Source organism: Gekko japonicus, unplaced genomic scaffold (genome assembly GCF_001447785.1).
Source record: "Gekko japonicus isolate JY-2015 unplaced genomic scaffold, Gekko_japonicus_V1.1 scaffold4752, whole genome shotgun sequence".
Taxonomy (NCBI): Eukaryota; Metazoa; Chordata; class Lepidosauria; order Squamata; family Gekkonidae; genus Gekko; species Gekko japonicus.
Genome location: NW_015172693.1, coordinates 31,287 through 44,035, shown reverse-complemented (window position 1 = coordinate 44,035; position 12,749 = coordinate 31,287). Strand labels below are relative to the sequence as shown.

The window sequence follows — 12,749 nt, the reverse complement described above, 5'->3', positions numbered from 1 at the left end:
CTTGCGAGCAAGGGAACCTTTACCTTTTTTACCTTACAGAGTTGTAGGGTTGCCAGCCTCCAGGTGGGGCCTGGGGATCTCCCGCTTTTACAACTGATCTCCAGCTGACAGAGATCAGCTAACCTGGAGAAAATGGCTGCTTTGAAGGGTGGACTCTATGGCATGGTACTATGCTGAGGCCCTTCCCGTCCCCAAACCCCGCCCTCTCCTGGCTCCACCCCCAAAGTCTCCAGGTATTTTCCAACCCAGACCTGGCAACCCTACAGAGTTGTTATAAGGTCACAATAAAACAATAATGTGAAGTGCTTGGAACATTCACTCTCAAATGTTATATAGATGAGTTTTACTACTTAGTCCCTGACATCTCCACCCCAAAACAAATGACTAAGAAAGACCTCTCTGTGGTTGAGACTTTGGGCCGGCCAAAGGGTTAAAGTAGCCGAGCTTCCCCGTCTTCTCTTCCTAGAGGGGCCAAGACACATCAAAGTGATTTCTTCCTCCTCCTGGTGAGGAACCAAACAAAGAGCTGCCCGCAGTCCCTTCCGGTCGGCATTTTTAAGAGCAGCTGCTGCGACTCAATGGCTGCAGTTGCTGAGCGGAATGGAAGAAGTCTCAAAGGTTGCTGAGCCGAATGGAAGAAGTCTCAAAGGTTTTCATAAGGTTGTAGTTCTTTTTTTAAAAATTTTTTAAAAAATCACAATTGGAATAAATGAGGTGCCCCTTCCCCCGCAACACAAATAAGAAAGCCTATTTTAAAGGAAAGCCCCTTCCAAAGGGAGAGAGAGGCAGAAAGATTTATACTGGCCACACGGAAGCAAGAACTGAAATAAACAGGCCCAGGAGGCACATGATTTGAGAGGGAGGGGAGGAAGAGAAAACATGCAATACCCAATTCACACACACACACCCGTGCTTCACCCCCCAGGGAAACTGACCCCACAGAATTCCCTCTCTCCAAGCCACAAAGCAAGGAAAGATGCAAATAAGAGGAACCTTGGGAAATTTTGAAAATCAAACCACCCCAGGAAATCCCTTAGTTCATCCCCACATTCTTAGGGGGTTATCTGCAGTCCCACAGAGAAAGGCAGACTATAAAGGGAAATTGTCACCATAGAACTTAGGGGTCCCTTTCTTGATGCTCTGGTAGCTTTTCCTGTCAGTTCGCTCAATAAGACCCATTTGGGAAACGCTGCCTGTGTGCCCTAACTGTATGTTCTTCATGCAGGTTCACCAAATTCTGCTTCTGTTCTTGCAGTTCCACTAATGAGCCAGAGGGTTCCAGAACCACGCTGAAATCCACTTCCTGCAACTCCTCTGCGGGCTGTGTCCCATGAATGCGCTGGCTGTTGCCTTTCCAGGTACCGCAGGACTCTTGGCTGTAATTGCCGTTACTAAATCTGTCAAGAGATTTGCTTTGCAGGCGTCTTTACACCCCACAATGTCATTGTGTCTTCCACTCACTCCCCTCCTTCCTAGGGTTGTCGGTGTCACCTGCCATGTGGGACCTGGAGATCTCCAGACTGCAGACATCCATTCCTTGGGTGATAAATGGCTGCTTTGGAGGGTGGACTCTATGGCATTTCACCACACCGAGCTCCCTGCTGTCCCCAAACCTTCCCGTCCACAGAGTCCACCCCCAAATGGTGGTCTAGGTCAAAGGCGGGCAGAAGTGGTGGTGGCTACAAGCATGGACGGCTTCAAAAGGGAATTAGATAGGCATATGGAGCAGAGGCCCATCAGTGGCTATTAGCCACAAGGTATAGAGAGGGGCTCTGGGGCAAGTGATGCTCTGTCTTCTTGGTGCTTGGGGGGGTCAACAGTGGGAGGGCTTCTAATGTCCTGGCCCCACTGCTGGACCTCCTGATGGCACCTGGTATTTCTGGCCACTGTGTGACACAGAGTGTTGGACTAGATGGGCCTTTGGCCTGATCCAACATTGGCGTCTCTTATGTTCTTATGTCACTCGGGAGTGACCAGTTACTCCCCAAACAACCAGTCCCTCTCCAAACATGAACACAGGAAGGTTCTTTATGCTGAGTCAGACAGTTGGTTCATCAAGGCCTTGTCTACTCAGACTGGCAGCGGCTCTCCAGGGTCTCAGGTGGAAGACTTTTCACATCACCTGCTACCTGGCCCTGTTAGCTGGAGAACCCGGGGCCTTCTGCACGTCAAGCAGATGCTCTGCCACTGAGACTCAGCCCCTCCCTGGGTGCTGCTATCAGAGGTCATTTTGGGGGGGATCGCAGTTCCCCCGGGTGAGGTACGGGGGGCGGGGCACACGGCGAAGCCCCGCCCCCTGCTTCCGTGGGGCTCTGCAGTGGAGCTGCAAGGCCGGCGGTGGCGGCCGGGACCGTTGGGGGCGGGGTGTGTGGCCTTATGACACATTTCCAGTGATGTCAGGGGGTGTGGCATATGCTAATGAGTTATGCTAATGAGTTCCCCTAGCTCTTTCTTCTCCTTCCCTTTAAAGCTACAGCAGCAGCTTCTCTCCTCTTTCCCTTTTGTGTCAAGGAGAAGGAGGCAAACCCCCCCACACACATGCACCCTTGCTCTCAATGGGAAAGGGGCATGATATCTTCCCCTTCCCCCTGCATCAAAGCTGCTATTTGTGTCTTCTGGGGGAAACATACAGGCCATTTTCCCCTGCAGGGCATGTTACAATTTGGGATGATACACCCAAAACAAAAGCAGGAGACACACAGTAATGAAATGAGCAAATAAGTAGGAAAAAAACCCTGTGTATAAATATTATCTCAATCAGTTTTCATGAAACATTCATCAAACGATACGAATAGAATGATCTTTATGCAAATCTCAACTAATTCATAACAACAATGCAATACGTACTTTATGGATTTATACGTTGCATTGTTAAGAATTAGTTGAGATTTTCATAAAGATATTTCTGTTCATATAATTTGATCAGTGTTTCATGAATATTGATTGAGATAATATTTATACACATTTTTTCTACTTATTTGCATAATTTAGGATGATGGCAGGGGCCAAGTTTGGCTTTGAAGGTGGCAGCTACAAGCACAGACAGCTTCAAGAGGGGATTGGATAAACATCTGGAGCAGAGGTCCATCTGTGGCTATTAGCCACAAGGTATAGATGGAACACTCTGTCTGGGGCAGTGATGCTCTGTCTTCTTGGTACTTGGGGGGTAACAGTGGGAGGGCTTCTGGAGTTCTGGCCCTGCTGGGGGACCTCCTGATCGCACCTGGGTTTGGTCACTCTGTGTCACAGAGTGTGGGACTGGATGGGTCATTGGTCTGATCCAACATGGCTTCCCTTATGTTCTTATGTATACCATAGTTTATGTTCCCTTATGTTCTTAACATTCTTAAAAACACTATAACTTGCAGAAGTGTAAGACCTGCCTTCCCATGGTCTAGATGGCCACTTGGTCTGATCCAGCAGGGCTCTTCTGGAGTTTGTTTTCAGACTCAAGTAGATAATCATGAAAGTTTACTGGTGAGGTGAGGTGAATCTTTTTGATGAGGGCTGGAACGGCCCTTCCTTCTTTGAATCTCCATGCTTCTGCCTCTCTTTTGTCCCGAAATGCCTAACTTCCCCCCATATACTTCCCTGTCTAAACCTTAGCTTTCATTGCCACTACTTTGGAGAGCCAGTTTGGTTGTAGTGGTTAGGAGTGTGGACTCTAATCTGGGAGAACTGGGCTCGATTCCCCACTCCTCCACGTGCAGCTGCTGGTGCGACCTTGGGTCAGTCACAAGTTCTTTCAGAGCTGTTCTCTCATGAGCCGTTCTCGAAAGAGCTCCCTCAGCCCCACCTACCTCACAGGGTGTCTGTTGTGGGGAGGGGAAGGGAAAGGAGATTGTACGCCACGGGTAGTGAAGGGTGGGGTATAAATCCAATCTATTATTATTATCATCATCATCATCCTCCACCATCCCTGGTATGAACAAAACGTCAAAAATAAGAGCATATGTATCCATAGAACACATTTGTATCATATTACAGATTTACATTATTTATATTATTTACATTATGCACACGCCACCTTCCTCCCCAATGGGGGAACCAAAGCGTCTTACATCATTCTCCTCTCCTCCTTTTTATGCTTGCAACAACCCCGTGAGGTAGGTTAGGCTGAGAGTTTGTGACTGGCCCAAGGTCACCCAGCGAGCTTCCATGGCCAAGTGGGGATTTGAACTTGGGTTCCCCAGATCCTAGTCAGACGCTTAAACCACCACACCACGCTTGCTGTTTAGGTGACAGAGTGCTGGTTTTGTCATCACGGGATTCGCATTAGTTGCAGGTCTTAATCTTCAGGGGCACAAACTGTTTGCAGCCCTTCAGGCGGGTAACCGTCTTCCACATACTCTGTTTGCAGGGACCCGAACATGAAGCGTCTCACGCGGTCGGCCATAGCCTCAGGCGTCGCTACCATGGGGGCACCGGAGATGCTCCCGAGAACTTACCGGTGCCGTAGAAGCCATGCCACAGAGGAGCCTGCAGTGCCCGTGGAGCACATTTTGTCTCAGTCGGTGAGGAAGAACAAGGATCCCGCCCTCCAGATACGTGTGGAGCTTCCTCACTCTGAGCGTCATGGAGATGACCTGAAGATGGAGGACGTTAAAGGGGAGGTCATCCCCATGGCGGAACCCCTTGAGGACGTTGCCTCTGGGTCCAGCACCCCCGAGCTGGGTCTGCTCACAGTGGCTCCCTATCATGCCGTCGTCTTGCGGGAATGCCCGGCGAGCCATCATGCCTCGACTTCAGGTGTCTGCAGTGCAGAATCAGAGCCGGCCCCTTTGCAGCCCAAGCGCCGGAAGACCACGTCCTACGTGTGGGAGCACTTCAGCATCGACAACCGGGACAGGTTCGTGGTTGTGTGCAACCGTTGCCGGATGCGGGTGAGGCTCGGCAAGGAGGGCGGCTGCGGGAGGGTCGGGACCTCCGCCATGCACAAACACCTGCAGATCCACCACCCTTTCCTTGTGCTGCCAAAGAAGGATGGGGTGGTGTCTCCAGGGGTCGCTTCAGTGGAGAAGCCCCCCCAGAATATGACGCCCACACCAGATCCGGCATCGCCACGACCCACCAGGGTGGAGTCAACAGTGTCGCAACTGACTGCCGGTGAGCTGCTGGAGAGAAACCAATACCTTTCTCCGTTCGACCCTCTGGCTCTGCACTACAACAAATTTCTGGCTGAGTATCTGGCCGAAGGGATGTTGCCCTACTCCACCGTAGAGGAACCTTCGTTTCTGAGGATGCTGAAGCACCTGCAACCCGGTTGGAGAGTCCCCGGACACACCTACTTTGCAACCCGCGCTGTCCCGGCTTTGTCAGCCACGATCGAGACCGCCCTGCAGCGTGAGCTGGAGCTGTCCGTCGACCCAGTTGTGCATCTCGCAGTAAGCATCTGGACCAGCAACAGAAAGCAGGACTACATGACAGTGACGGCCCACTGGGTCTCGGACACCATCGGCGTTCTGGTCCGGCGCCGGGCCGCCCTGGCTGTGTGCGGCTTTGAAGAGAGCCCCACCACTGGCAGCATTGCCCGTAAGATGAAAGCGGTGGTCAGCAAGTGGCTGGACCCCTTGCACCGGGAAGCAGGCTACGTGGTTTGTGACAGCGGGGCCACCGTGGAAAAGGCAGTGGCGGATTCCAGTCTGCATCCCATCCCTTGCATCTCCCGCTGCCTGGATCTGGTTGTGGAGAGGGTGCTGGAGAAGGCTGGCACAGAGGTCGACAGGGTGTTGGGGAAGGCCCAGAAAGTCATCAGACACTTCCAAAGGTCACGCAAAGCCCGGCGCCGTCTGGCAGAGCTCCAGGCCCTGCACAGTCTCCCGCAGGAGCAGATGAGACTCGACGAGCAGGAGCCGGTTGGGTGGAACGCCACCCTCGGGATGGTGGAGCAACTGTGCACTCACCAGCGCGCCATCGACGACTACCTGGTTGAGAACAGGGAGCTCTGTCTGAGGTCCAGGGACTGGAGGCTGATGCAAGACGTGGTACGACTGCTGGAGGTCTTTAAGGAGGCCACCAGTGTCATTCTCCACAGAGATAACGCAACGCTGGGCCACGTCCTGCCCTTACTCCGCATCGTCGAAGGGTACGTGGAGGACTTCCTGGATCAGGCCCACCGGCAGGGCAACGATGGCACGGCGGCTGCCCACCTGGCGTCTGACTTGCTGCAGGCCATGAACGAGAGTGGGAAATTGACAGAGGTCAAGGGGAATATACTTTACCGAGTGGCGAGCTTCCTAGACCCTCGTTTCAAGGACTCCATGCCCCGGATTCTGGCGGGGGACCCAGACTGGCAGATCGAGGCCGTAAAGGAGCACGTGATCCAGCTGACGAAGACGGAGGTGCGTCGAAGGAACCTGCCTCCGGACAAATCCGCCAGCGTTGCCGAGGGGTCTCTGGCGCTCGGAGAAGCACCGCTGTCTCCTCTGCCCCCAACTGGCAGCAGCTCCTCGCGGTCGTCCCCCGAGAGCAGTGGCCTTTGGACGAAATGGTGTGCGAGGCTTGGCTTGACGAAGGCTCCTCCGCACCCCAGTTCCGGCTCCCCCCCAGACGCCGCACTGGTAGCACGAGAGGAGGTGGGGGCCTACGTGCGGGATTATGTTGGACACATCGGGGCAAACACGGACCCCTTAATGTACTGGCAGCGGAAGCGGCATGCCTGGCCCTCTCTCTTCCTCGTGGCCCTCCGCTATGTCTCCTGCCCTCCCACCAGCATCTCTTCCAGGACGCTTTTCGGTGCCGCGGTGCCTGACATGAGTGCGAATCTGGCTCGCCTCTCTCGTAGCACCGCTGAGGTTCTGTCGTTCGTCCGCATGAATAGGCAGTGGATTCCGGAGGGCTTTACAGCCCCACCTCCTGTTTCCATAAACTTCAGGGAGAACCAGCAGCATGCCGAAGATGATGGGGAGAAGGAGGAGGAGCCTGTGTCGGCCCGAGTCATTTATGATGAATAAGGGTATCGACAGGTAACTGTGGGACTCTATTCTCCAGCGGGTTTTTTGTTTTTGATGTCCTTTTTATGCAAAACCCCGTCTAGATGGCCTATACAATATGAGCAATTGAATTAGGATTAAATCAGGAGTATTTTTCTCTGTTCTTTTCATTTTTGAGCAGGGCGGATGAGGGTTCCTGGCCCCCCAAGCCCTGCAATGATCAGACGGCAACCCCAGCACCTGAGCAAAGCTCCTACTGGCCACCTGCTAGAATAGCATCACAAGACAGGAAGCCTTGGACTTTAAAAACTGCTGGGTGTTTTCCCCCTGTGACTTGCCTTTAATTTTTTTTTTTTTTTAAATCTGTAACAGTAGGCTGAGTTCGGGTGTTCCAGGCTATAAGCTGCTGACAAAAAAGTATTCTGCAAATCAGTCATATTTATACAAATATTAACTAGTAGGGTTGCCAGGTCCCAGTCAAATCACTCTCCACACGCACTTTTACAGTGAATGTTTCATTTAGAGATATGAGATGCTGTGGGTTCAAACTCTTTGTTAGGAGTGAATTGCAAAGGCGGGAAAGCAGGATATAGCTACAATCCCCAAAATTCCATTCACATCCACGTCAGCATTACTACAATGGCTTTGAAAGATATACAGCCATTATCTAGCCAGGCACAGTCTTTACTTCAAGGACATTTCTTGTGTGAAAGATACCTTGAGGCCTCTTAGGAAAGTTACCATGTAGCCTCCCTAATTCACTACAGACGCTTCCCCCCCCCCCCCCCGGAATGCGATGGCAGGTGAGGGCAGCGATAAGGGGTACAGAGAGCAAGCAGAATATATCAGGTTGAAATACAGCAGGTTCGGCTAGTCAAATGCCCGAGTCTGACAGCAGGGGTTTGCCCGCTCAATGGGCCCCTAACCTTAACCCCTGGATTGGGCTGCCGGGGGGAACACCACCCCCAAAGTGCCAGGATTGCAGAGACGCGCCTGGCATGACGATGTCACCCGGAGATGACGTCATCACCATGGGCACATTGAGGGGTGGACGCTCTATCATTCAAAGGAAGACTTATGTTTTCCCCTCGAATTATAGTGGTGTGTCGTCGTCCCCCCCCCCACGTGCCTGATGCAGTGACATCATTTCTGGGCGTGCCAAAGAAGTCCCGAGGAGGACCAGGACTCCCCTGCCGCAGCTACAGGTAGGACCTGGGAACCCTATTAACTAAAACTGGGGAAAAAAGGGGGGGCGGGAACTCAACCCAAAATATATCTGTGGACTAACAGGGTCAAGCTAACACTATATGATATAAAAATAGAAATGTTTATTAAGGTGTACACATGTTAAAACATACTGTGGTTAACATTCAGACTTTAAAAGCTTTTCTAATGCAAACACACTTGACGGGTAAACACTTTTTAACTTAGGACCAAACGTCAGTACTTTTGATGGAGGTGACACACGTCCTGACCAATGAAATCTCTGATTGCCACAATAATTTGAAGAATTGACATGGCTATATTTATGGCCCAGCATAAGCTAGTCGCATACCTAAAAGCATATAAAGAAATAACATTTGGTTATATATATATGTGTATACACACACATATATGTATCTACACACATATATATACATATATACAAAAACCTTTTACATGTCAATTTTGGATGTGTGTCAGTGTAATATAGAGAATAGTGACCACTGAGGAAGGCCCGAACGGGCCAAAACGCATTTGGTCCTAAGTTTGGTGTGAGAGCCAGTTTGGTGTAGTGGTTAAGTGTGCAGACTCTAATCTGGGAGAACCAGGTTTGATACCCCACTCCTCCACTTGCATCTGGCTGGATGACCTTGGGCAAGCCATAAGTCTGGCACAGCTGTTCTTGAAAAAGGGCAGTTTCTGTCAAGAGCTCTCTCAGCCCCACCTACCTCACAGGGTGTCTGTTGTGGGGAGGGGAAGGGAAAGGAGTTTGTAAGCCGCTCTGAGACACCTTTGGGTAGTGAAGGGCGGGGTATAAATCCAATCTCTTCTCTTCTTCTTCTTAAAAAGTGTTTACCCATCAAGTATATTTGTATTCGAAAAGCTTTTAAAGTCTGAATTTTAACCACAGTATGTTTTAACATGTGTATACCTTAATAAACATTTGTATTTTTATATCATATAGCTTGACCCTCTTAGTTCACAACCCTATTAACTAACCTTATTAAACACTTGTAATTTATTAATTTTTTCATTTTAAAAAGCTAACGCGAATTATTTCGGAACGAACTCATGCGTTTGTGTAGTTATCGTTTGGATCAAACCCGCTGATGATTAAAGCATCTTTTTCTCTCTCCTGGTTCTAATAAACTGTTAATTTATTGATAAAGAAAGGCAGACAGTGGAACCGCTGTAGGCAAACTCCTCAAGGGACAGTGTCAGGCACATGGAGCTGGACAGGAGAGCCCCTCGGAACCGTCAGCTAACGCCCTCCCACAGGGAGGTTGGCGTGCCCACCCTCTCTAAGGAGTGGTTCCCATTTTATCTACTCGCCGAAGCTTTCGAATCGCTGGGTGGACGATGAGCTGGGGACAACAGGCTGGCTGCTCACACCAGCGCGGGGCTTGAACCAACACAGTTCAGATGTTAAGACAGGGGGATATACCCACTGTGCCACCGCTCCCCCTTATAGTGTCAGAAGAGAGTTGGAAGGGAGTTGGCAGGGAGGGGGGCTGTAGCGTTGCCAGCCCTGTCACCTCAGCAGGAGAACAGGAGAGGGGGTGGGGAAATGGGGGGGTGGCGACCATCGGCAACGCTGTGATGTCACTTCTGTGGTGGGAGTTCAGGCATTTATGTGGGAAATTGTCAAAGAGTCCAAGACTGAACCCCATGGGCCCTCAGGGAAGTTGTACACAAGTAACCAAACCCTTCTGTATCTTCAAAATTATAAAGTTTTGTTTTATTTCTGTCGAAACAAAAAGTTTGATCGACGGGCAACACAACGCTCTAAAGCCACCCAGCAAAAAACAAGGGAACGAGCTTAACTATCGAACACGTTTTCAAGGGCTGCGTTAGACGGCACAAATGTTTAAGTCCAAGATCCAAAGGCCACAGCTTAGGCATTCTCTATGTTGCCGTCCATGGCATTGTTAAGCATATCCTAGCCCAGGGGCCTTCAGCCCATCAGAATCCAGGCAAGCCTCCTTTCTCCAGGCTCTTATCTCAATTATAGTTTTTAGCCAAGCAGTGTCAGGTGATGATGACAGCCAATCAGCACACGTTCTTGCTGGAACCCTCTAGAAAATTACCTCATCGCCCTTGATTCCTCCTCTCCCATCCTGTGGGCCGAGGTTCTCAAGAGAGGCTAATCACCGCATTTCCAGCTCTGGCCTTGAAGATGATAAGGACTGGGAAGGCCAAGAGACCAATTAGCAACACCTGCAGGAGGGAACAAGCCCATTACAATTCACATTAACCCTTGAGGTGGATCGGGGTGCTTTGCCTCACAGAGGGTGTTGTTGCCAGTGTGATGACATCACTCCCAGCTATTCCCTGGACGTGATGTCATCACGCTGGCAGCAATGCCCTCTGTGAGGCAAGGCACCCCTGATCCCCCTCAAGGGTTAATGTGAATGGAATACCTGGAAGTAATGGCAATAGTTCTAGGAATCTCCAGAATCTATGGTATTACCTTAGAGTTTCTGGAGATTCCTAGAGCCAATGCTGTCACTTCCAGATATACCCCAGAAGGGCCGTCATTACATGGGCTATGCCAATGAGTTTAATTTTTTTAAATGTATTTTAATTTAATTTTAAATCCACCCCCCTCCCCCCAAGTGGTGGTGGGGGATGAGAACTGAAGGAAGAGGACCAGGGGACTCAAGGCAGAGGACCAGGGGACTCAAGGCAGCCCTACGGCACAGTCAACTAAATGCTGGCATAACTTTTAATGAGAAGAAGTCAGGTGGCACCTTAAAGACGCACAACATCTATTGCAACATGAGCTTTTGCAGGTTAGAACTCACTTCTTCGGGTGCATCTCATGCTGGAATAAATGCTATGCGTCTTTAAAGTGCCACTGGACTTTCTGTCTGATTTTGTTGGCAGGGTGATGTCTCTACTTTTTATCATGCTGTTTAGGTTCGCCATCGCTTTGGACCCCCAGAAATAACGTACCTCCACACTTTCGAGTCTGTGCCCTGTCAGCTTCCATAGCAGAGAGACAGGAGGGGCTGTGGCTCAGTGGTAGAGCATATGAGTTTCCAAGTTCAATCCCTGGCACCTCCAGTCGAAAGGATAAGGTAGACCAAGGGTCTAACTTCGGGAAATGCAAGGTCATTCAGGAAAGAGGCCACGGCTCACTGGTGGAGCATCTGCTTGGCACGCTGAAGGTCCCGGGTTCGATCCTTGGCATCCCCAGTGGAAAGAATCGAGTAGCAGGTGATGTGGAAGACCCCCACCTCGAGACCCTGGTGAGCTGCTGCCAGCCTGGATGGACAATACTGACCCTGATGAACCAAGGGTCTGACTTAGTATAAGGCAGTTTCATGGGTTCAGAGTGCCTGGTCCAAAGCCTGGGATTTGGGGGTTTTGCTCAAAGACCTCTGCAGTTGGGTACCCACAGGGCTCTTTTTGTAGAAAAAGCCCAGCAGAAACTCATTAGCATAATAAGCCATACCCAACAGCAGAAACTCATTAGCATATTAGGCCACACCCCTGATACTACAACTCATTAGCATATTAGGCCACACACCCCATGTTACCAGAAGTGTGGTCATCCAGCCACACCCACCTTTTGCTTATTCTGTTTACCTTGTTTGTTGTCAAAACCCAGGGCTTTTTTTTGTAGCAGGAACTCCTTTGCATGTTAGGCCACACACCCCTAATGTAGCCAAATCCAATGAGTTCCTGCTGTTGGGTGTGGCCTGTTATGCTAATGAGCTCCTGCTGGGCGTGGCCAACTCAGGAGCCAGCCGGAACTCCGTTCCTGTGCGTTCCTGCCCCAAAATAGCCCTGAGTACCCCTAAGAATCCCATCGGTTTGTGTTGCTCCGAACTAACGAATAAAGAGCCGAGGGCCGCTGCACCCCAAAATAAGCTTTGCACCATCCCAAATTGTGCATCCCTGGAGTCCAGAGGCTGGAAGCTGCCACAAAGTAGTATTGCTCTTTCACAAAATACAGTTTGGACTCCCATAGTTGTTTAGGTTAACAGTTGTTGATAGGCCTACCATTTTATTTAATCTTTTAGAAGAAGACCTTGTTGGATCTCAACAGTCACCCAGCATCCTGTATCCCACCGTGGCCAGCCTGATATTTCCGGGACACTTGCAAGGAGGTCATGAAATCAACCATCCTCCGCTGCTGTTTCCCCCCCCCTTGCATGTGGCAGAGGTAGATGGCTCCTGCACTTGGAGGTTCAGCTTCTAGCTCTGATAGTTAATACCAGCTGCTGTGAATTTATCTGCCTTCCCAGATCTAGGGGCCGTCTAGTCCGCCATCCTGTTTCCTCCAGGAAGCCCACAAGCAAGGCCTTCCTTCAACAGCAACTGAGATCCTAAGGCACACTGCCTCTGAACATGGAGGATCCAGTGAAACCAAAAAGACTCCCCAAGATCAGGGGTCATTTCCTGCAGGATTGCACAGGAGCGGAGCTCCGGCAGTAAAGAGCCCAGGGGGCGGGCACATGCAACAAGCCCCACCCCCTGCTCCCAGCAGCCCTCAGTCAGAGCAAGAAGCAGCCAGGTAAGTTGCAGAGCCCCCCCCCCTCCAAAACAGTCCAGTGGCACCTTTAAGATCAAGTTTTATTCAGGTACAAGCTCTCCCTCCTCTGTGAG

General features: G+C 50.7%; 1 pseudogene; it reads left to right on the top strand.

Moving 5' to 3' along the window:
- The window catches only part of LOC107119319, a 60,894-nt pseudogene that overhangs the window by 31,708 nt on the left and 16,437 nt on the right, over window positions 1-12,749 (top strand).